Source organism: Pseudophryne corroboree, chromosome 2, assembly GCF_028390025.1.
Source record: "Pseudophryne corroboree isolate aPseCor3 chromosome 2, aPseCor3.hap2, whole genome shotgun sequence".
Classification (NCBI taxonomy): domain Eukaryota; kingdom Metazoa; phylum Chordata; class Amphibia; order Anura; family Myobatrachidae; genus Pseudophryne; species Pseudophryne corroboree.
Genome location: NC_086445.1, coordinates 189951588 through 189977293, shown reverse-complemented (window position 1 = coordinate 189977293; position 25706 = coordinate 189951588). Strand labels below are relative to the sequence as shown.

The 25706-nt window shown below is 44.3% G+C and overlaps 1 long non-coding RNA gene across 1 annotated transcript; it reads right to left on the bottom strand.

Moving 5' to 3' along the window:
• Nucleotides 1–2313: 2313 nt before the first annotated feature.
• LOC135050630 (uncharacterized) lies at nt 2314–3418 on the bottom strand. Its single transcript, XR_010241703.1, has 3 exons — nt 3341–3418; nt 3055–3267; nt 2314–2454 (listed from the first exon to the last, which is right to left on the bottom strand). It is a non-coding gene; the product is annotated as an uncharacterized LOC135050630 (long non-coding RNA).
• Nucleotides 3419–25706: the final 22288 nt, after the last annotated feature.

The following is a 25706-nucleotide window of genomic DNA, read 5'->3' as shown; positions in this document are numbered from 1 at the left end:
TTTCTCTTCGCTTCTAACTCCTTTGTCCCGACCTGATACCCCTGCTGAACACAATTACAATCATGCACATAAGTCCACGCGGAATGTGATAGAAAGATGTTTTGGTGTGCTGAAATCTAGGTTTCAGTGTCTGGATAAGTCTGGTGGCCTTTTGTTTTTATAGTCCCTCGAAGGTGACTCAAATTGTGTTCTGCTGCTGCTTTCTTCATAACATGTGTTTGCAACAACATCTGCCACATGTTGAGGAGGAGGAGGATGAAGAAAGTAGCCAGCAAGCAGAGGAATTAGAGACATCTGGTGATACTTGGAGTACAGATGTAGGGAGGCAGGTTAGGCAAAAGCTCATCACTCGCTATTTCTAAGGTAAGTTTGGTTTGCTTATTTCATTTGTTGTGTAATCAGAAATAGATGTTGGGCCATTTTTATTGTAAAAACCATTACTCAGAATGTGTCTGTCTCCTTGAGACATACAAACATACCCTCGCTTTATGCAAAACTAATGTCGCATGTGTATTGTGTTTATTTTAAAAATCAAAGCAACAGATTATGAGTGGCATGCATTAAGTCTGGATAAGTGTTCGTAAACTTGCACTGATAATTTATTACAAGCACACATAATCCACATAGTAATTTATTTAGTATTTTACTTTATGATTGTGTGTAACGTCCTAATGCACAGGTTCTCAAACTCGGCCCTCAGGACCCCACACAGTGCATGTTTTGCAGGTAACCCAGTAGAAGCACAGGTGTATGAATTACTCACATACACATTTTAAAAGGTTCACAGGTGGAGCCAATTATGTCACTTGTGATTCTGTGTGGAGACCTGCAAAACATGCACTGTGTGGGGTCCTGAGGGCCGAGTTTGAGAACCTGTGTTCTAAATAAACAGTCCTCAACATATAATATCTTAGCCTTGAGGAATACACGTGTCCCTATGTGTGATGCTCCATCATATTTAAGGGACACAAACTTACTCTCATCCAAAATTATTTATTTTGTAATGTTTCCTGCAGTAAACTTGCTGATTTGTAAGTAAATACACAGCCACATATATACATTATTATACACATTATTTTTTTTGGTTAAAAATTTATTATTTTTTGGTTTCTGCATCATGTGTAATAACATTATTACTCATTTTTAACACACACAAACATGGCCCAACAATAATGACATTCATTTTGGCAATGAATTATCTCAATTCAATGACAACATATTAAAAGCTTTTTACGCAACTCAATTGTGTTATTCTTGTAATGTTGTATAGAGAAAAAAGGTAAAATAGTTAACAATCACATTGTAATGTGGATTGGCTGCAGGATAGGAGAATGATTGAAATCTAGAAAGAGTAATGATTAGAAAAAAATCAAGTGGTCTGGTTACTTCCTGCTAACATGTATGTGGCTGCCTGGCAATCATTGTGTGTGCAGGATAGGAGAATGATTAGAATCTAGAAAGAGTAATGATTAGAAAAAATATAAAGTGGTCTGGTTACTTCCTGCTAACATGTATGTGCAGCTACAACAACATTTCCCTCCTCCAAAAGAAAACAAAGATGGTAAAGAATAAATGTGTGTACAAATGTTATGCTGTTGTTTGTACCACTTATAATTAATGATGTTGTATAAATTGTCAAGGAGCTAAGTGTTATATATATTTTGCCAAACATACACTTACTAACTATTTTGAATTACTTCTCAGAAATTTAAAATTTGTTTGTTTTGTGTTAATTTTTTTTGGGTGCCTGCTTGTCCTGCCCTTTGCCTTTAGCACTGTCATGTTGTCGTGCTCTGGTGGAGCGTCTTCGTGGTGATGAGACTGGCGTGATATTTGGAGTAGTCGTACCAGAACTGCTGCTTGTTTGCTGTTGGTGCATGGATCTGAGTATTTCATTCAGGCTAGTGAGGGTGGCATTGAGTTCACGTGTAGCTGCATTTTGATTGGCTACAATTCGGAATAAACTTTCATGAATCTTTTGATTGTTTTGAAAAATGTTCATATAACTTTGCTGTTGTCTGTGCTGTTCTTCCATTAGTCTGTGCTGTTCTTCCATTATGCACTGTAAGTTGCCCATGACCTGTGTAATGTCTGTACGCATGAGTTCCATGGTATTTCCAATTCTGGTTGTTTGTTAATTTTGTCTACTCATATTTCTGGTTATTCTTCTGAGGTGACATGGTAGGCTTGCAAACATTTGTGTCTGCCTACGCAGGCTATCTTCATTAGTGGCCTGCTGTCTAGCCCAAATGGTCCAAAACACCTGATCAGGGCCTTGTGATACTGATGTTGTTGGGCTGTGTTGTGGTGGTAGTGTGCTTTGCTGTGGTGGTGTACTCACAGGTGCTGGGGGGCTGATTCCTTGGCTTAATGGCTGCATTTCTAAGATGATTGTCTCCTCCATGTCACTGTGTTGCTGTTGTTGCGGAGGGATGCTGTTACCAGGACTAGAAGCTGAAATGTGGAAAAATTCGCCGTTAGCTATCCATATGTTTGATAAATGAAAACAAATCACTACACATGGAACACATGTCATTCACTGTTGCTTTCAGATATTCTGCCTAGCAACATCATCACTCATAACTTAAATACACACATATGCCTGTTTGTGGCAAATGTGTCTGGTTACTTTATTGTGAAAGCAAACACTTTAGTTTTATTGTAGATCAGACATACTCCACCATAAAAACACATTGTAATCCATAATGTGTTACCTTATAGCTTTTCTAAAACAAACATAGTAATGTTTTTATATGTATTTGGCAATGTGAGCTCAAACACACATTTGAAAATTTGATAAACAACCTTACTTTTTGCAAACATTAAACATGAGTTTCTGTTGCAGCATCTTACACACAATGTGCTACCGTATGGCTCAAGTGGACATACATATCTTTAATGGATGTGGACAAGGCCATTTTGCTTGGATTCCATTTCATGTTTTGCTTACTTTGGTAAGTATATAAGTTTTTGATGTGTTTTGACTTAATGCGGTTAAGAAAAAGTTTGATTACGATCTAAAATTGTTTACATTTATTTCAGTTTGATACTCACAATCAAGATGAGGGGAGTGTGGATGACGTCTTGGAGGTGCGTCCAAAATTTGGAGTGGGGGGACCGAACATACTGTCGATAATCTTCGTGGCGGGGTAGCCTGCTGTGGTTGGCCCTGGACATCAGACCTTGCTTTCTTTGCTGCCACAGGTTTTTTGTGGTGATGTCTTACAGAAGTCCCACTTCTGCTGCTCCAGACTTCTTTTGATGGACCTATTAATGAAAGTGAAATTTTGTTATGGCCATTCCTTTACAAACATACCCTATACTACAATGGACACTTTACCTGCTTCCGCAGCGTCATCATCATCAGATGTGCTGGGAGTTACTGGAGGACGAGTAGTACTGCTTTTTTCAAACACTGTAAAAAAAAAAACACTCATGTATTCATGCTATTGTTGATACATCCACCCATTATGCTTATAAACATGTATTCTTTAAGAAATGCTTGCTTTATTTTTATGAAAAACATAAGGACCGGAAACAAAAAAAAACACTACATAAAACAATCAACATTGTCCAATAGCCATATGCCCTATGGAAAGTTCAACACAGGAAAACATGTACAGGACACTGACATAGGCCACAAGTAAAAATACATACATTAACAACCACAAACACACACATCTTCATTTTGTAATGAAAGGAAAAATATTACAGATGCAATATATAAATTGCTCTGTGATGTGGCACTCCAAACACACATTGCCACTATATGAGCCAAAAAAAAAAAAATTACACTGCAGTGTTGTGTCACGGTACAAATACAAACTCAAACTGAACAAACAAATAGTGTTTTTTGAATAAAAAATATTACATTCTGTAATAATGACATTACACATGTAAGTGGTTTTCAAACCACTTTACACTACTCCAGCCTCTAACATGACAACCACTGTTTTTGAAACATTGCACATGGATAACCTAAATATAAAACATAGTCCAACTTAAAAAACAAAAAATGTCCAAAAGGAAAACATTATTGCAGGACAATTCAATGACACACCAAGTCCAAACTACACATGCAAAATATACTGGAAAAAAAACACATGACATACAATAAAGTAAGATGTTACATTGGCTTTTGTATAAAACATTACCCAAAACAATATATTTGCTGACACACACTTGAAGATGGGAGTAATATGCAACGTCACATGACACACATTTAAAAAAAAAAAAAAGGTCATAGAATGTTAATTCAAAAACACATGCTCACCATTCTTCCTGGGCCTATCTGAATCCCAGACATGGGTTGCAGAGACTACTTCAGGAGGTATTACACTCCGCATGGGCTCCTCATACTCCAGATATCTTGCAATATAGGGCTGGCCACCACCGGTTTTTCGAGCCGACTTCGCCTCCTTGGCTATTTTGGACTTGACACGTCGCTTTATGTCATAGTACCGTTTGCGGCACGTGTCCTCCGTCCGCTTGACCACCCCCTCACTATTGACAGCAGCAACAACTTTCGCCCACAACACCGTCTTCCTCCATGTTGGCACCTTGGCGGACTCAGGCCCAAATAGCTGCCGCTGATACTTCATCAGCTCACGCACCAATGCCACATTTTCAGCAAAACTAAACTTTACATTCCGCCCAGTCTTAGTAGTGGTGCGTGGCTGCAGAGCTGTCTGACTGTCACTATCACTGTCACTTGAGGCTGCTGCAGCAACCTCACCCACCTCCTCCACCTGACCGACCTCCTCCCCCTCACTCACACCCTCCACCTCACCCACCTCTGAGTCACACATAATTGTGTGTCTAAACACTTAACACAGAAAAAAAAAAGACAAACAACACACTCCTCCACTACCACTACACAACTCACACACACACACACACACACACACACACACACACACACACACACACAAACACTGACAAGGGGCTATAAAGAAAAATAACTTGGACAAAAAATGAGACAAAACCACAAAAAACAAGACTACAAGAATGACAAGACGACTTTCAAACACAATACCACACTCAGAAATCGCTACCAACACTCCTCACCAAACCACAAATTCACCTACTTCCACAGCACAACCTCCCTCCTCCTCACCACTAACTAAACCCACGAGGTGCGGACGGTTTGGGGCATATTTATATGGTTGCGCACAGACACTCCTACCATCTGAAACACAACCAATCATGAACGGGGATGAAAAACGAAACTAAAAGTGAAAATGCGGCCGGGGTCTTAAAAAAACCCTGCCGCGTTTCACTTAGAAAAAATACCGGTAAAAACAACCAAAAGATGTACGCAAATGATAATGACGGATGAGAATGGTCCAAAAAAAACCCGACTGGCATCGACATCGGAAAACACGAAAACCATAAAGTCGACTTCTTCGTAACTTTGCGTATATAGTTTCAAAAAGTTGCATGAAAATGCACCCGATACAAAACGAGTTTAAAAAACACTACACAAACTGACTCAAACACGAATATTAGTAAATATTGCCCCAGGTGTCAAGCCGTGTGTTGCCTTTGTCAAGCTGTAATAAGTAGGGGTAAGGACGTTAACCACCTAGGAACATCCTCCCTTATACGTCACCTGGAGCGCATTTATCAGAAGTCATTAACAAGTTCAAAAACTTTGGGTGACAGCGGAAGCAGTCCACTGACAACTAAATCCCTTCCTCTTGTAACCAAGCTCCTGCAAACCACACCACCAATTCCCTCAGTGTCAATTTCCTCCTTAGACGGGAAAGCCAATAGTCCTGCAGGCCATGTCACTGGCAAGTCTGATGAGTCCTCTCCTGCCTGGGATTCCTCCGATGCATCCTTGAGTGTAACGCCTACTACTGCTGGCGCTGCTGTTGTTGCTGCTGGGAGTCGATCGCCATCCCAGAGGGGAAGTCGGAAGACCACTTGTACTACTTCCAGTAAGCAATTGACTGTCCAACAGTCCTTTGAGAGGAAGATGAAATATCACAGCAGTCATCCTGCTGCAAAGCGGATAACTCAGGTCTTGGCAGCTGCGGTGGTGTTAAACGTGTGTCCGGTATCCAATGTTAATTAGCAGGGAATTAGAGAATTGCTTGTGGTACTGTGTCCCCGGTACTAAATACCATCTAGGTTCCATTTCTCTAGGCAGGCGATACCGAGAATGTACACAGACGTCAGAAAAAGAGTCACCAATGTCCTAAAAAATGCAGTTGTAACCAATGTCCACTACGGACATGTGGACAAGTGGAGCAGGGCAGACTCAGGACTATATGACGGTGACAGCCCACTGGGTAGATGTATTGCCTCCCGCAGCAAGAACAGCAGCGGCGACACCAGTAGCAGCATCTCGCAAACGCCAACTCGTTCCTAGGCAGGCTACGCTTTGTATCGCCACTTTCCATAAGAGGCACACAGCTGACAACCTCTTACAGAAACTGAGGAACATCATCGCAGAATGGCTTACCCCAATTGGACTCTCCTGGGGATTTGTGACATCGGACAACGCCACCAATATTGTGCGTGCATTACATGTGGGCAAATTCCAGCACGTCCCATGTTTTGCACATACATTGAATTTGGCGGTGCAGAATTTTTTACAAAACGACAGGGGCGTGCAAGAGATGCTGTCGGTGGCCCGAAGAATTGCGGGCCACTTTCGGCATTCAGCCACTGCGTTCCAAAGACTGGAGCACCAGCAAACATTCCTGAACCTGCCCCGCCATCAGCTGAAGCAAGAGGTGGTAACGAGGTGGAATTCAACCCTCTATATGCTTCAGAGGATGGAGGAGCAGCAAAAGGCCATTCAAGCCTATACATCTACCTACAATATAGGCAATGGAGGGGGGATGCACCTGACTCAAGCGCAGTGGAGAATGATTTCAACATTGTGCAAGGTTCTGCAACCCTTTGAACTTGCCACACGTGAAGTCAGTTCAGACACTGCCAGCCTGAGTCAGGTCATTCCCCTCATCAGGCTTTTGCAGAAGAAGCTGGAGAGATTGAAGGAGAAGCTAAAACGGAGCGATTCCACTAGGCATGTGGGACTTGTGGATGGAGCCCTTAATTCGATTAACCAGGATTCATGGGTGGTCAATCTGTTGAAATCATAGCACTACATTTTGGCCACCGTGCTCGATCCTAGGTTTAAAGCGTACGTTGTATCTCTCTTTCTGGCAGACACAAGTCTGCAGATGTTCAAAGACCTGATGGTGAGACACTTGTCAAATCAAGCGGAACGTGACCCGCCAACAGTTCCTCCTTCACATTCTCCCGCAACTGGGGCTGCGAGGAAAAGGCCAAGAATTCCGAGCCCATCCGCTGGCGGTGATGCAGGGCAGTCTGGAGCGAGTGCTGACATCTGGTCCGGACTGAGGGACCTGCCAACGATTATTGACATGTCGTCTACTGTCACTGCATATGATTCTGTCACCATTGAAAGAATGGTGGAGGATTATATGAGTGACCGCAACCAAGTAGGCACGTCAGACAGTCCGTACGTATACTGGCAGGAAAAAGAGGCAATTTAGAGGCCCTTGCACAAACTGGCTTTATTTTACCTAAGTTGCCCCCCCTCCAGTGTGTACTCCGAAAGAGTGTTTAGTGCAGCCGCTCACCTTGTCAGCGATCGGCGTACGAGGTTACTTCCACAAAGTGTGGAGAAGATGATGTTCATCAAAATGAATTATAATCAATTCCTTCGTGGAGACATTCACCAGCAATTGCCTCCAGAAAATACACAGGGACCTGAGATGGTGGATTCCAGTGGGGACGAATGAATACTCTGTGAGGAGGGGAATGTACACAGTGAAACGGGTGATGAATCGGAGGATGAGGAGGAGGTGGACATCTTGCCTCTGTAGAGCCAGTTTGTGCAAGGAGAGATTAATTGCTTCTTTTTTGGTGGGGGCCCAAACCAACCAGTCATTTCAGCCACAGTCGTGTGGCAGACCCTGTCGCTGAAATTATGGGTTTGTTAAAGTGTGCATGTCCTGTTTATACAACATAAGGGTGGGTGGGAGGGCCCAAGGACAATTCCATCTTGCACCTCTTTTTTATTTTATTTATCTTTGCATCATGTGATGTTTGGGGCTAATTTTTTAAGTGCCATCCTGTCTGACACTGCAGTGCCACTCCTAGATGGGCCAGGTGTTTGTGCCGGCCACTTGGGTCGCTTAGCTTAGTCATCCAGCGACCTTGGTGCAAATTTTAGGACTAAAAATAATATTGTGAGGTGTGAGGTGTTCAGAATAGACTGGAAATGAGTGAAAATTGTGGTTATTGAGGTTAATAATACTATGGGATCAAAATTACCCCCAAATTCTATGATTTAAGCTGTTTTTGAGGATTTTTTGTAAAAAAAACACCCGAATCCAAAACACACCCGAATCCGACAAAAAAATTTCAGGGAGGTTTTGCCAAAACGCGTCCGAATCCAAAACACGGCCGTGGAACCGAATCCAAAACCAAAACACAAAACCCGAAAAATTTCCAGTACACATCTCTAAAATTTAGGCGCACACTTGTACACCAAGGAAGGGTCTTTGGGGGTCATTCCGAGTTGATCGTTCACTAGCAGTTTTTAGCAGCCATGCAAACGCTATGCTGCCGCCCACTGGGATTGTATTTTAGCTTAGCAGAAGTGCGAATGAAAGGATCGCAGAGCGGCTACAAAATTATTTTGTGCAGTTTCAGAGTAGCTTCAGACCTACTCAGCGCTTGCAATCACTTCAGACTATTCAGTTCCTGTTTTGACGTCACGAACATGCCCTGCGTTCGCCCAGCCACGCCTGCATTTTTCCTGGCACGCCTGCGTTTTTCCGAACACTCCCTGAAAACGGTCAGTTGACACCCAGAAACACCCTCTACCTGTCAATCACTCTGCAGACAGCAGTGCGACTGAAAAGCTTCACTAGACCTTGTGTGAAACTACATCGTTCGTTGTAATAGTACGATGTGCGTGCACATTGTGCCGCATACGCATGTGCAGAAGTGCCGATTTTTTTGCCTGATCGCTGCCAACGAACGAAAGCAGCTAGCGATCAACTCGGAATGACCCCCTTTATTAGCATCCGCTAATAAAAGATCGGCAAAAGACACTGAAGAGGTTTTAGCATTGTCTGACTCTGAATCAGCCCAATTGCACAGTATTCAATTAGCGAAGATGATTGTGAGACGCTAGCATCTCAATTCCACCATCACCAGCGATATTTCTTTGTGTACCATAGTGGGGCACAGAAAATCTGTGAAGCTCGACAGTGATGTGCACAGACGCACATAGTGACCACACAATGCTGCTAACTGAATATGGCCCTAGCTGCGTATATCATACAATGAACAGTTATTCTCTTCCTATGAAATGGATATGGAACTAGGGTCTGCATTCCAGTTTGGTAGTCAGTCACTAGGGACACCATATAATGTCACAAGGATGGGGCAGCCTATGGGGCTGGCATCAGGACCTAAGGATTTCAGTAAAAGATAGAAAGCATTAACCTACCATTCCTGCTGCTATGACTTAAACATCCATTTGAGCAGATTTTACCTTCTCTCTACATAGCTGTGTGCTCCTTTGCAATTCTCTATTTGTAAATATGGATAAGCTCCATATAGCGGTTAGTCACATCTGTGACTTTATGCCAAAGCTTGTATCTGGCCTTCTCCTTATGTACAGCCATGTGTATGACTGTTCCAGGGCTGGGACGCCCACTTTGTGCCTTTAGATACAACAATCCCATTCGGTGTGTTTTTACATGCTAACATCTAAAGCACCATCAAAACTTGCACCAGCCCCTTGCTAGGTGTAGATTCTCCATCAGAGTATGGCCTCCAGTGTAAGCGATTAAACATCTGAGTTTGCAACCATTTATGTGATACTCCCACAACACTCCCATAACACCCTACTTCTAAATAGTCACCTCCCTTCCACCTCCCAGTCACCACCCAGGAATGTCTAATACATTTCCTATATATTTCTGGGACTGTGCTTCTCAATTGCAGCTGCAACTCTGAGTGGTACACATGCGCTGTGCGACGTTGTAGCTTCTTAGATGCATGTTCAGTTGAATTGCATTGCGTGCAACTCAGAATCATGCCCATAGGGGTCTATTATAGAGAGAAGATTCCTAAATACGCCAAAAAAATATATATATTTTCAGCTTGATAGGGCTTCTCCCTATTTAATAAGCCTGTGACCAGCAGTAGTTACCTCCAGCAATAGCTTCACCACTATATTTTGTAAAATATTTAATTTATTAAATTCAAATTCTTTCTTCTTCTTTCTTGTGACAGCATCACCCTTCCAGATCAGCATGTTTACCAGACTAGTGCCTGAGTTGTAGTTTTCGGGGCACATTGAAACAACAAATTGGGTATATCGGGCAGTGTGTATGCCCGATTTGCACGTTCCCACGATTATTAGCAATGTTTCTGGTTGGCCCTGCTGCATGGCATCCTCCGTCGTTCCGTCGCTCCCCTGCACTGGCAAGTTTGTATGTACTCGTCGAAGCAGTGTCTTGTTGCCCATCAGATTGACCAGCTACACATGTATAGCCGACGTAAGTCTTGAATGTGAGTTTCCAGTCCACTGCCCATGTGTAAGCTAGAAAGCCGAGTCAGTCATACTAACCCCTTTCACGCCGCTATTGGTGTGTCGCACCCGGGAGTCGTATACGGATGCTTCCCGGTTGTGATCCGCCTCTTTCCCCTTTACACTGGCGTCTCCAGCCCGGCATATTGCCGGGTTGGTGGCTTTCAGCAGTGATGCTTGTGGGGACCGGGGCGATCAGATGATCTCCCTGCGACTCACGTCCATCCAGTGTGAACAGGAAACCAGTCGCATCAACTCAGCAACCCATTCACATCGCACAGCGACCAGGGTTGAAACCGTGTTCAACCCTGGTTGCTACCAGGCTTCAAATACCGGGTCAACCCGGGATATTTCCCCTGGGCCCTTTCAGACCGCACAACAACACAGGTTATGCGAGCTCATGTGCAATAACCCGTGTTAGAAGCTGGCGGTCTGAAAGGGGTATTAGTTGCCTCTGCAGTGTCCTGGCAAAGCATTAAGGTCAGCCTTACCAGGGGAGCTGAGCATCACTTAGTTGCTATGGTGTAGTTTCAATGCCAAATGGCAATGATAGAAGATGAAAGTTTACATATTATAATGCCCATCTGTAGCACAACATTAGTGGCATCACATTCCCAAGCCTCAGTGTTTCTAAATGTTCTATGTGGTTAATCTTGAAGTGGTGCTCCTGGTTTTTTTACTGGCTGCCTGAACACAGAATACTGGAGGACACAGAAGGCCGGAGGACACAAGCGTCAGAGGAGATAAGGAATAAAACAGTACCTGCATGCCCTAAACATCTACAGCTATGGAGTCCCCCTTCCCTCTGTGACCTGGCTTCCAGCACGAAATACAACGCACATCATAACACTTTTATAAACACATTCATTTAGATTAATGAGAGTAAAGTAGAACTTTACTGCTGAGTTTGCAGTTTTTATTGAAGTATAATCAGCCATTATTTACAATGTTTGCTTTTTATTAAAGGATCTCATCAAGCCTTTGATCATTTTGCACATTGGGTTGAATCCTTAGCATGTCTGTCATTGTATGGGTTGATGTTAGTGTACATTGCGGTAGCTGGCTCATACCTTTCCTAAATATGTCATGCAAATTTACATAACACCACGTGAACTTTTTTCTAATTTCCCAAGTCCTCCAGGGCCCTTTGTATCTTGCAGAAATTTCATCATTGCTAAACCTTCATGAGTCTGGAGGCTGCAGCAGGGATTGTCACTGAGGTAAATAGCACAAAAAGATATCAATATATCAAGTGGCTATTGAGTTTTGTTAGGGTGAACATGAAGATATATTGACCGATCAGTCCAGGAAGAGCAAAGGAACAGTAAATATTGACTGAGGCAAATCCCTGGTTAATATTCCTCCCCCAGTTTCCACACTCCATCCATCTTGATAACCAGGAAGGTCACAGTTAACCCTCATGTACCTTTGTGTCTTACCTTCAACCTACAATATCCCAGCACTGAATACTTGTTCCTTGTAACACGGCCGCTTAGCAGACAATCCCACACAATAGAATGAGATCATGTGTTAGACAGATAGATAATTCTGAGTGTGTGCGAGTTGATATTCTGTTAGGACTCTACACAATATATTAGATTTTTAGTATGTGCTAAGTGTGAGGAGATGATGGGAAGTAAGATCATTTTATTATATGATTCCTCATTAAAAGAACATAAAACAGACAGTATTATATTTTCATTACAGTGGATACGATTTATTTAAAGAAAAACGACCCCATTTTTTACACGTAAATGCTTAATAAAATATTTGTAGAGGTTTCCTATTGCGTAAATGAGTATTTGTAAATATAGATAAGCTGTATACATGCCTAGCAAATGGGAATGGTACCTAGAGATGTAACAAATGCAGGCTGTAATGTGGGATTCAACTTACTGTACCTTTGTGGACACATTTCTTTATAGTTAAATGCAACAGATCTCCTCTCACTCCTACCTACAAGATTTTGCACATGCTGCTCCCTATCTCTGGAATTCTCTACCTCTTCCCATTAGACTCTCCACCTCTCTTCAAAACTTCAAACAGGCTCTCAAGATCCACTTCTTCACCAAACCCAGCCAACTCTCCTCCAAACACTCTTGTCAATGCTCACTGTCTACCCCTTCTGTGTCACCCCGGTTTGTCACCCCGTCACCTTTAGATTGTAACTTGCAAGAGCATGGGGGCCTTCTTTCCTCATGTGCCTTTCCTTTTCTTACTTAAGGGGGCACACATGGAGAGATCCGTGCTTAAATTCTAAGCAATCTGACTAGATTGCTTAGAAGTTAAGCACGGATCTCTCCGTGTGTATGTCCCACAGCGATAGCGATGCGCGGCACTGCGCGTTACTATCGCCGGTGCTAGATTGGCCTAGCAGGCCGCTGGGTGAAATGAGCGGCCTCCACCGCGCCCCCCTCCCTCGCTCAGCACACATCGCCCTGTGTGCTGAGCGGGGGGGAGATGTATTCTGAGTAGTCTGTGATAGATTGCTCAGCACACACCTCTCCCCGTGTGTACGGGGCTTTACGCTATCTTATACTCCATACTCACTTTTATGGCATCTAACCACTGGCTTTCCATACCTGTTCTGTATTGCCTTATTATTATTATTATTATTATTATTATTATTATCCTTTATTTATATGGCGCCACAAGGGTTCCGCAGTGCCCAATTACAGAGTACATAAATAATCAAACAGGAAAACAGCAACTTACAGTTGATGACAGTATAGGACAAGTACAGGGTAAATACACATAGTTGCATCAGCAGATGACACTGGAATAAGTATCAGGTGGCAGAAGACTGCTGGATGTGGTACAGTTGAAGATTATTAAAGTAAGATAAAGGATAAGCACATGAGGGAAGAGGGCCCTGCTCGTGAGAGATTACATTCTAAAAGAACTGTAAGTGCTGTTTTCTTGTTTGCTCATTTGGTTATGTACTGTGTAACTGGCACTGCGGATCCCTTGTGGCGCCATATAAATATAGGATGATGATGATAATAATAATAATAATAATAATACAAATAATAATCTATAGGACCTGTTTTACAAACATAACCCCTCATTGTCTATTGTTAGTTACATACATTCTGTACTGTTATATATCTCAGTAACTGAATCTGATCAAACAAAGAACCTTCTCTCTTCAAGAGGCAAGCACTGTAGTAGTATTATTATTATTATTATTATTATTATTATTAGTTATATATAGTGCCTACATATTACAAAGCATAAGAATATTTACTCATTCACATCAATCCCTGCCCCAGTGTGTTTCCAATGTGTCTTTGTAGTGTGGGAGGAAACTGGATTACCCAGAGGAAGACCACACAAACAAGGGAAGAACATGCAAACTTCACACATTCAGTGCACTAGATCAGTGGTTCCAAAACTGAGTGTCATAGCACCCTGGGGAACCATGGGGCACACATAGGAGGTGCCACAATTAATCAAATTATTTATGATCAATGTGTTAGGAAAACCAGTGCTGGTGGCTGCCAATCATAAAATATATGGACAAGCAGAAGTGCACCCTGTCCACCACCACATAACTGAACCTGAGGATGACATGTAGCCACAATTTTTTTTTTTTTTTTTTTTTCAGATTTTCCCAATAAGTATCTTTAATTCTAGGAGTGGCGTGAAAATAATGCTGATACTCTAGGACACATTAATTCAAAAGAGTTTGAGAACCACTGCTCTATTTGAAAATCAAACCCATGACCCAGTGTTGTGAGGCAATGCTAACCACTATGCCCACACTGTATGAGCAGCATGCGTACACGACTTTGGGGGTAATTCAGATCTGATTGCTGCTATGCCGATCAGGTCCAAACTGCGCATGCGTTTTCACTGCAATGCGCAGGCGCGTCGGACAGCTACAACGGGTATCGCCGATCAGCGACGGAATGGTGCAAAGGACCATCCACACGGGCATACGCAAGGTGAATGACAGGAGGAAGCCGTTTGTGTGTGGCTACTGACCATTTACAGGGAGTGTCCGGAAAAACGCAATCGCGTCCCAGCGTCTTGAGTGAGGGTGTCTGACGTCAGCTCCGGCCCCGATCAGCAGGATTTAATTGCACTGTAAAAGTAAGTCCTGGGCTGCGCAGAGACTGCACAAACTAATTTTTAGAAGCTCTGCTAACACATAGGAACGCACGCTTGCACAGCGAAAAAACACTCCCCCTGAAGGCGGCGACTATTTGATCGCAGGACAGCAAAAAACGCAGCCCAGCAATCAGATCTGAATGACCCCTTTAACCAATGCTGAGTACTCTGCTCACCATCAGTGATACTGAATTCCAAATGTGCAAATTCCTACCTGATCATTTAGACCAGGACGTTGGGGTCAGCATGTCCCAGCGATTAAAGTACAGAATAGAGACTTATCAGTTCTAAGAGGTACATTTTATTATTTAGAGGACAGGGTGCTAGCATGTAATTTACATCACAGATACAGTATGATATTTTTTTGTTTAACTTGCAGGTTACTAAGTTGACTGAATGCACTGCATTAAAAATGAGCAGCCTTCAGGATCATTGATTCCTATGTTAGCACACGTGTCATTGATGCAGCTTTAATGTACTGTGCATGTGATCAGCATGGTATAGTGGCTCCCCATACAATATGCACCTCAACACTGCTGTGTAGTAAAGCCCCAATACTTGCCAGTGGGGGTCATTCTGAGTTGATCGCTCGCTAGCAGTTTTTAGCAGCCGCGCAAACGCATTGTCGCCGCTCACTGGGGAGTGTATTTTCGCTTTGCAGAAGTGCGAACGCTTGTGCAGCAGAGCGCCTGCAAAATCATTTTGTTAATAACAAGACCAGTCCTGTAGTTACTCTTCGTGTGCGTTGATTCTAACTATGGAGGGACGGCTTTTGACGTCACACAACCACCCAGCGTTCGCCCAGCAATGCCTGCGTTTTCCCTGGCACACCTGCGTTTTTCTAAGCAGTCCCTGAAAACGGTCAGTTGACACCCAGAAACTCCCACTTCATGTCAATCTTCCTGCGTTCGACCGTGCGACTGGAATCTTCGTAAGACTCTGTGCAAACCCACGATGCTCATTGTACCATACGCATGCGCAGAAATTCCTATTTTTAGCCTGATTGCTGCGCTGCGAACAGCGGCAGCTAGCGATCAACTCGGAATGATCCCCAGTATTCCTTGCTAGTTTAAAGAGATGGGCATTTTTAGTAACATTTTGTTTTTACTAAAATAATGTGAAAAATTGTGTTTTCGCATTATTTTAGTATCACCTGAATGTATTAAAGGGCTTTTGGTGCTGTTTTCGTGAAAAACTGCTCCAGACCCTTTAATTCACTTTTCTAGTAACCAGATAGCATTTGCCATACTTATAATGAAAAATGCGATGTGGACAAATTTACTAAAAAAAACAATTGCAAAAAATATACTGCAGTGAGCCCTGTGATAATTACGCCAGCTCCTGCTGGCATAATCACAGGGCTCACTGCGGATCCTGTACTCCTGCACACCTTTCACTGCCCCTAGGCAGACACACGAGCTGATCACTGTGAAAAAAAAGAAAACATACTTACCTACGCAGGGACCGGTTATCGGTGCTCTGGTGCAGGCTGACGATCATCGGGGCTCCCTGCTGCTCCTGTGATCTACCTACGGTGCAGTAAAGTAATGCTATAAAGCGGCAGCTCACTTTACAGCGCCGGAGGTCACGGCAGCAGGGAGCCCTGATGACCGGAAGCCCTCCAGGAGCTCTGGTCATTGATCCACGGGTGTTGGTGAGTATGATCAGGGTTGGGGGCTGCAGGGCAGCTGCAATTTGGCTGCGGAGTGTCATCGCAGGGACAGAGCTAGGGTGGGGGCCAAAATTGCCGGGATTTCAATCCCGGGATTGGGGCTTCCAATCCCGGGATTTTGGGATTGAGCTGCGCATGCGTGGTTTCTCTTTCTACCGGGTAGCGCTGAGCATCTTGAGCACTCTGCTCAGAAGCTGCACGACCGTGCATGGCGCCGCACACAGCCCCGCGCCGGGATGACCCTCCAGCCTTACCAGCCCGCCATCTGCACAGCGCAGCCCCACGCTGGGACGCCCCTTCAGCCCTGCCAGCCGCACAGCGCAGCCCTGCGCCGGGACGCCCCTTCACTCATGCTAGCCGTCTGTGCACCGATGCCCCGCGCCGCGATCAGTATTGGGTTGGCCAGCCCTGGACTGGAGACTATATAGATAGGATGGAGTCGGGACCCTGAGGGATGGGAGGAGGAGGGATGCCTGCAGTGACCAGCACCACACCGCTCAGACCCCACGTTCAGTAAGACAGTGCCCGCTGCCTGGGTCCTGCTTCCATCACATTGTGGGCACCCCCCTGTTGCTGCTCTTTTGGGGGGGGGGGGGAAGACTGTCACTGGAGTCACACTGGAAGAGGGTGAGTCAGTGAAATTATTTTATTCCAAGGGAGTGCAATGGTGCAGCATGACAATTTTATTTACTGTGGTGCTGGCCATGAATATGTATATTTTATTTGATTTTTGTGGTGTGTAAGGGTGGCTGGGACAGGGTTCGACTGGGGGCCCTGAAAGTTATTTATTCCTGTGGGGGTCTGGGGCCAGTGTGGGCCATGAATGTTAATTTATTCCTGTGGGCACTGTTGGGGCCTGGCTGAGACCATGAAAATTGTCTTTTTTTCCTGTGGGACTTTGTTGGGCCATGAATTTTTATTTTTTATTTTTTAATACCTGTGGTGGTGGGGCCCCAGTCTGAGCCCTAACACCACAGGAATAAAATATTATTCATGGCCCAACACAGGCCCACAAGGAAAAATAAATAGTTTTAGATTTTTGTATGGGCCTGTGCTGCACTGGGCCATAAATGATGTTAAATTCTGTGATGTTGTTGGGGCACGGCTAGGGTTGCCACCTCATCCCTTAATTCTGGACACACATTAATTTCACAGATTCTGTGGCTGGATGACTTAAAGACTCCACCACTTCACCTGGTTTTAATCAGCCACAGAACCTGTGTAATTAATGTGTGTCCAGAATTAAAGGGATGAGGTGGCAACAACCCTAGGCACGGCCGTGGGTCTCTGAAGAGTTATTATTTTTCTGTGGACTTGTGCTGCTGGTCCATAAATGTTATGTTATTCCTGTGGATAATAATACTATATTGTGTGCTGCTGACGCAGTGACAGCCTGGAGTGCTGACTGCCAGATGGTAATAGTCAGACTCAGGCCAAGGAGTGTGGGTCCACGTTATTCTGTTAAGTTTGACTTTTAAAGGCAAATAGGGGGAGATGTAATAAGCCTTGTAGGCCCTACACACTGGCCGATCTGCCGCCGAGCTGCCCGACGGAGGATACGGCCGATGAGTGACCCGGCGGCGGGGGGGCAGTGACGGGGGGAGTGAAGTTTCTTCACTCCCCCCGTCACCCGGCTGCATTGAAGTGCAGGCAAATATGGACGAGATCGTCCATATTGGCCTGCATGCACAGCCGACGGGGGACCAGCGATGAACGAGTGCGGGGCCGCGCATCATTCATCGCTGGAGCCTCCACACTGCACGATATGAACGTTATCTCGTTCATTAATGAACGAGATCGTTCATATTGTGCAGTCATGTCGGCCAGTGTGTAGAGCCCATTGGAGAGAGTGGACAGATATAAAGTACCAGTCAATCAGCTCCTAACTACCATGTTACAGGCTGTGTTTGAAAAATGGCAGCTAAGAGCTGATTGGCTTTTACTTCAACTCTCTCCACATTATTACTCTCCAAGGCTTAGTACATCTGCCCTATATCCTTTAGAATGTAAGCTCTCACTAGTAGGGCCGTCAACCCTCATGTGCATATCCTTCTCTTACTTAAACCATCTTCGATGGCACCAAATCTCACGGTTTTCTGCCACCTTGATACTTATGTCAGTGTCGTCTGCTGCTGTAGCTATGTTATATACCCTGTACTTGTCCTATATTGTGTTCAACTATAACTCACTATTTTCCAGTTTTTATTATTTTGTTTATGTACTCTGTAATTGGGCGCTGCGGAACCCTTGTGGCGCCATATAAATAAAGGCTAAGAATAAAATAATAATAGCCTTTAATACTTGCTGCTATGCTCAGTGTCTGATTTAGATATTTGATAGTCTGGCTCCGATCAAGGTCCATTCACCATTCTGTTGATACTTGAATAATTTAAGCTTGCCTTTTAAGGATTTAATACTTGTATTTTCTATTTTTATAAGGACAATAAAAGCAAGTCATTTTCACACCTTTTTATTTGTACTGGTTATTCATTTTTATCTTAGAAAAAGTATAGAATAAATAATATTTTCATTGACCAACTCAATCCCGGGGATCCCGGGAATCCCGGGATTGAAAAAACGGCCCGGGATTGGCCTCCCTAGATAGAGCTCTCTTGCAAGCATGCGATAATTGATACATTTGTGCAACGTAATCAATTATTGCACTGCGATTGGGTCGATTTTATCACAGCAAATACGCTTCCTCAGATGCGGATGATGATAAATCGGACCCATAATATGAATTCAAAATAAATTGCAAACTGTTTCAGTTCAATAAAACATTTTTTGTTTGTTCATGTCCTGTGCAGCCACACAATACATAGATTTGCTTAGTTGCAATGGTTTTTTAATGATAATTACATTTAGCTTCATGTAGTTAGACCTACCCAGGCTTCCTATGCAGGAGCAAACACCTCCATGCGCTAGGTGTCTGACTGCAGTGCATGAACTTTTGAGTTCAAATCCCAGGTATGTCATGCTGAGAAATGTGTTTTAAATACAGGGGAATATGGAAGCGCGGATGGGGTGATGGATTGCACTACTGCCGCACAGCACTGAGGTCTTGAGTTCACTTCTCACTACGGCCCTGACTGTGCAGAGTTTGTATACTCTCCCCATGCTTGCTTCAATCAAAAAATAGCCTTGGTGTGTGTAAACCCACCTCCATAGGTGTGCGCAGGTGGGGTGCCTGGTGCGCACAGGCACCCCCTAATATCTGGCACCCTGATCTCACATGCCTGACGCAGCGATCGCCGAGCAGGCTGATTACTGTCCCCTCTGCGTTGCACCCTGTCAGGACTGCATTACTGATTGGACGCCTGGGTTAATCAAGGGTGCCACTGCCACCGGCTTTCAAACTCCCGGCTCCACCTCCATGTACAAAAACAGCGTGATGTGACGTGATGACGTCATGCTGCTCGCACGCCCACCCGTCACACCCGCCACACGCCCACCTCTCTCCTTCTATGCTATGACAATGCCAGCCACTGATGAGGATCAGCATGCAGCCAGCGTTACTCTTAGGAAGACAAATTCAATACTGGCAGGCGGTCAGCAGCAGCATTGACACGTCACTCATTATTCCAGCAGCGGAAGCAGTACTAGTCTGTGACTGTCAGTGTCAGTGAGTGACTGATTTGTAAGTAAGCTGCTGCAGCTTGCAGGGAAAAGTGAGGGGTAGCCAGACCAGGCTGAGGAGGAGCAGTGTAATTGCAGTGAGTGCCATCAGGGGTGTTTGTTTGGTGCACACCACAACATCTGACAATGTATCTGCTTTATTAGGATTGGTACAAGGGTGGAAAATTTATATTGCGTTGACCATCAATAGATGGTTCTAGACAAGCCCAAAAGGCGGTGCTAGACACACCCCTCCAATGGTGCACCCCCTAATAAAATGTGCTGCGCACGCCTATGCCCACCTCTCAATATATTGGGAGAATACTGGCCATCGTAGAGATGGGGTACATAGAACTCTGCCTGCATGAACCCCTGACTCCTCTGCAAAGTAGTATTCAGCCCAGGTATTCAGGCAGGCAGAAAAATCTGAAGTGGCACACATTCTCACATAAAGTATAACCTACTACCGCTCTAGAACTATCCATTTTACATTTAAAATTGTTCATGTTTTTCGAATGCTTCCCTAAGTTTATGAAAGAAAGACACCAAATCCTATCAAGTGTTGCAGATATCCTTTAGAAATGTCTGTCAACCACAGCGCAGACTCTAACAATGTGCCCTCTCTGCCTCTGCATATCATTTGTATAATGTTATACCGAGTGGTCTTCAGTTTGCCGGCTGTCGGGATCCCAGCGCACAGTATACCAGCGCCAGGATCCCGACAGCCGGCATACCGACACTTTTTCTCCCTCTTGGGGGACCACGACCCCCCTGGAGGGAGAATAAATAGCGTGGCGTGCGTAGTGCACCACCGTGCCCGCAGCGTGGCGAGCGCAGCGAGCCCGCAAGGGGCTCATTTGCAGTCGCCCAGCTGTCGGTATGCCAGCGGTCGGGATTCCAGCGCCGGTATGCTGGTCGCCGGGAGCCCGGCCGCCGGCATACCCTACTACACCCGTTATACCACTAGCCACAATCTTGTTTATTGTGCAGTGTTCTTCAAAACTAGTGGCAACTGTGTGTATGCTCTGTAATCTGTGCTGAAGTTCTGCTCTTGTTCTTTGTGTGTGCTTGATGTGTCCACTGTGTGTGCCTGCTTTGTTATCTTCTATGTGCCTGCTGTGTACATTACGTGTGCATCTGCTCTGTAAGTTTTGTACTTTGTATGTGCCTGCTCTGTACATTGGGGGTCATTCCGACCCATTCGCACGCAGTGGTTCTTCGTTGTGGTGCGAACGGGTTGGAAATGCGCATGTGCAGCGTACACATTGCGCATGTGAGTCTCGCTGGGCCGCGATGCCACCAGCAATAAAAGTGATCGCAGTGGCGATCGCAAGAAGACAGACAGGCGGGAGGCGTTCCGGGGTGGATACTCACTATTTTCCAGGTGTGGTGAGTCCAACGCAGGCGTGTCCAGGTGTTTGGAGGGCGGATGTCTGACGTCACACCCGGGACCTTCATCGCTGGATCCATCACATTGGGTAAGTAGCTGCAGGGCTGGTCTTGTTTTACTTGAAACAATGGTTTCAGTCTATCTTTAGCACAGAGGCCCTCATTCCGAGTTGATAGCTCGCTAGCTACTTTTTGCAACCGTGCAAACGCATAGTCGCCGCCCACGGGGGAGTGTATTTTCGCTTTGCAAGTGTGCAATCACATGTGCAGCCGAGCAGTACGAAAAAGTTTTTTGCAGTCTACTCAACCCTTGCGATGACTTCAGCCTGTCCGGTCCCGGAATTGACGTCAGACACCCGCCCTGAAAACGCCTGGACTCGCCTGAGTTTTCCCTGCCACTCCCAGAAAACGGTCAGTTGACACCCATAAACGCCCTCTTCCTGTCAATCTCCATGCGATTGGTTGTGCGAATGGATTAGTCGCTAGAAGCATTGCACAGCAACGATGCTGTTTGTACCCGTACGACGCACGTGTGCATTGCGGTGCATACTCATGTGCAGTAGTAACCTGATCGCTGCACTGCGAAAAACAGCAGCGAGCGATGAACTCGGAATGAGGGCCAGAGGCAGCAATGTTTTTTTCTTTTCTTCTGCAGGGACATGAAGCTTATCCTTGTCCCATGTTATGCCATTCAAGCCTGTCCCCTTCTCTGATTCACACACCGTTTGCCATATCACAAAGCAGGCATGTCATTCAGTGGGTCAAACCATTGATGTTTTCCTGTCAGTGGTACTATGCCATTGATGCTAAGCACCACCAGTGGAAACCAATAGTTGAATACTGCTAGGCTATCAAGCTGCTTCCAGCTCTTCACAATGGCAGGCTTTTATCAGAGCCCGTCTCCTTGCAAAAGGATTTTACTACATTCACGTGAAAATATTCGTTTTCACATTGCAATTTAGGATGAAAATATGTATCAAATCTGCATTAAAAATGCAGATTGTAATAATTGTGCCCCGCCCAGGGAGATAGTTTTGGAGGTTGGTGACTATTACAAATGCAGCTGCAAGTATCGGTAGGAAAATTGCACAATAGTCAATAGGTTTGTAGGAGTACACCAAAACCACATTTGTTTGCAGGAGTAACTTATGTTAGATTTGTGGTAAAAGCATTGAGATATTATTTACTGTAAAGTATTATTTCTGCTACCAAGAGAGATTACATTGTAAATCCATGTAGCATATTACTATAATTGAATTATTCCAAGTAATCTACATCTTAAGGGTTATTATTGTGACTGAATATTAAAAGATTAATATTTTCTTTATACCTTCATTGTGGACCACTGTAACATCCAAGATTTATATTTTGAGAGATCCTATAACTATCACTTAAAAGAACATGACCTAGACTATAAGCATTCTTTCAGGATCAATAATATAGTAATTATTTGATGTACTAAACTGTTCATTTAGTGTATCTAGGGATAGGAATCCTTGCCTCTCTGTTGTAGCGTGGACAGTATGGATGGTGTAATGGTTAGCATTGCTGCCTCACAGCACTGAGGTCATGGGTTCACTTCTCACCATGACCCAACTATGTGGAGTTTGTATATTTTCCCTGTACTTGCATGGGTTTCCTCCGGGTACTCCAGTTTCCTCCCAGTTTCCAAACATATACTGGTAAGTTAATTGGATCCGAACAAAAATGAACCCTAGTGTGTGCGTGTACATGTGGTAGGGAATATAGATTGTAAACTCCACTGGGGCAGGGACTGATGTGAATGGTCAAATATTCTCTGGAAAGCGCTGCAGAATATGTGTGCGCTATATAAATAACTGTTAATAAATAATAAGTAAATAAATAAATAGTGTGGATAAGAGGAAGAACAAGTATGCTGCTTAAGATTGGTAACAAGTAGTGATGAGCGGGTTCGGTTTCCGAGAAACCGAACCCCCCCGAACTTCACCCATTTTACACGTGTCCGAGGCAGGTTCGAACCTTCCCGCCTTGCTCGGCTAACCCGAGCGCGCCCGAACGTCATCATCCCGCTGTCGGATTCTCGCGAGATTCGGATTCTATATAAGCAGCCGCGCGTCGCCGCCATTTTCACTCGTGCAATGGAGATGATAGGGAGAGGACGTGGCTGGCGTCCTCTCCGTTTATTGTAGAAGACAGTTGATTCTTGTTTGTTTTTTATTGCTTGATTGTGGGGAGGATTGGGGAGCAGCTGTTAGGAGTACAGTGCAGAGTTTTGCTGATAAGTGACCACCAGTTTTTTTTATCCGTTCTCTGCCTGAAAAAAACGCTCCATACCATATCTGTGCTCAGTGTGCTGCATGATATATCTGTGCTGAGTGCTCACACTGCTTAATTGTGGGGACTGGGGAGCAGCTATAGCAGGAGTACAGTGCAGAGTTTTGCTGACAGTGACCACCAGTATACGTTGTCTGCCTGAAAAACACTCCATATCTGTGCTCACAGTGTGCTGCTTTATTGTGGGGACAGGGGACCACCAGTATAATTAATATTATATAGGAGTAGTACAGTGCAGAGTGCACTGCTGTACCCACGTCTGTGTCGTCACTCGTCATCCATTAAGTATACTATCCATCTGCATTGTATACCTGTGGTGCATTTTAGACTAGTTTAGCAGTTTGCTGACAGTGTCCACCAGTATACTATATATAGCAGTACGGTAGGCCACTGCTGTACCTACCTCTGTGTCGTCACTCGTCATCCATTAAGTATACTTTCCATCTACATTGTATACCTGTGGTGCATTTTTTTAGACTAGTTTAGCAGTTTGCTGACAGTGTCCACCAGTATACTATATATAGCAGTACGGTAGGCCACTGCTGTACCTACCTCTGTGTCGTCACTCGTCATCCATTAAGTATACTATCCATCTACATTGTATACCTGTGGTGCATTTTTTTAGACTAGTTTAGCAGTTTGCTGACAGTGTCCACCAGTATACTATATATAGCAGTACAGTAGGCCACTGCTGTACCTACCTCTGTGTCGTTACTCGTCATCCATTAAGTATACTATCCATCTACATTGTATACCTGTGGTGCATTTTTTTAGACTAGTTTAGCAGTTTGCTGACAGTGCCCACCAGTATACTATATATAGCAGTACGGTAGGCCACTGCTGTGTACCTACCTCTGTGTCGTCACTCATCATCCATTAAGTATACTATCCATCTACATTCTATACCTGTGGTGCATTTTAGTTTTGCAGTTTGCCGACAGTGTCCACCAGTATACTATATATAGCAGTACGGTAGGCCACTGCTGTGTACCTACCTCTGTGTCGTCACTCGTCATCCATTAAGTATACTATCCATCTACATTCTATACCTGTGGTGCATTTTAGACAGTTTTGCAGTTTGCTGACAGTGTCCACCAGTATACTATATATATACTTATAGCAGTACGGCAGGCCACTGCTGTACCTACCTCTGTGTCATCACTCGTCATCCATTAAGTATACTATCCATCTACATTCTATACCTGTGGTGCATTTTAGACAGTTTTGCAGTTTGCTGACAGTGTCCACCAGTATACTATATGTAGCAGTACGGTAGGCCACTGCTGTGTACCTACCTCTGTGTCGTTACTCATCATCCATTAAGTATACTATCCATCTACATTCTATACCTGTGGTGCATTTTAGTTTTGCAGTTTGCTGACAGTGTCCACCAGTATACTATATATAGCAGTACGGTAGGCCACTGATGTGTACCTACCTCTGTGTCGTCACTCGTCATCCATTAAGTATACTATCCATCTACATTGTATACCTGTGGTGCATTTTAGTTTTGCGCAGTAAATATAGTAGTAGGCCATTGCTATTGATACTGGCATATAATTCCACACATTAAAAAATGGAGAACAAAAATGTGGAGGTTAAAGGGAAAGATCAAGATCCACTTCCACCTCGTGCTGAAGCTGCTGCCACTTGTCATGGCCGAGACGATGAAATGCCTTCAACGTCGTCTGCCAAGGCCGCTGCCCAATGTCATAGTAGAGAGCATGTAAAATCCAAAACACAAAAGTTCAGTAAAATGACCCAAAAATCAAAATTAAAAGCGTCTGAGGAGAAGCGTAAACTTGCCAATATGCCATTTACGACACGGAGTGGCAAGGAACGGCTGAGGCCCTGGCCTATGTTCATGACTAGTGGTTCAGCTTCAAATGAGGATGGAAACACTCATCCTCTCACTAGAAAAAAGAAAAGACTTAAGCTGGCAAAAGCACAGCAAAGAACTGTGCGTTCTTCAAAATCACAAATCCCCAAGGAGAGTCCAATTGTGTCGGT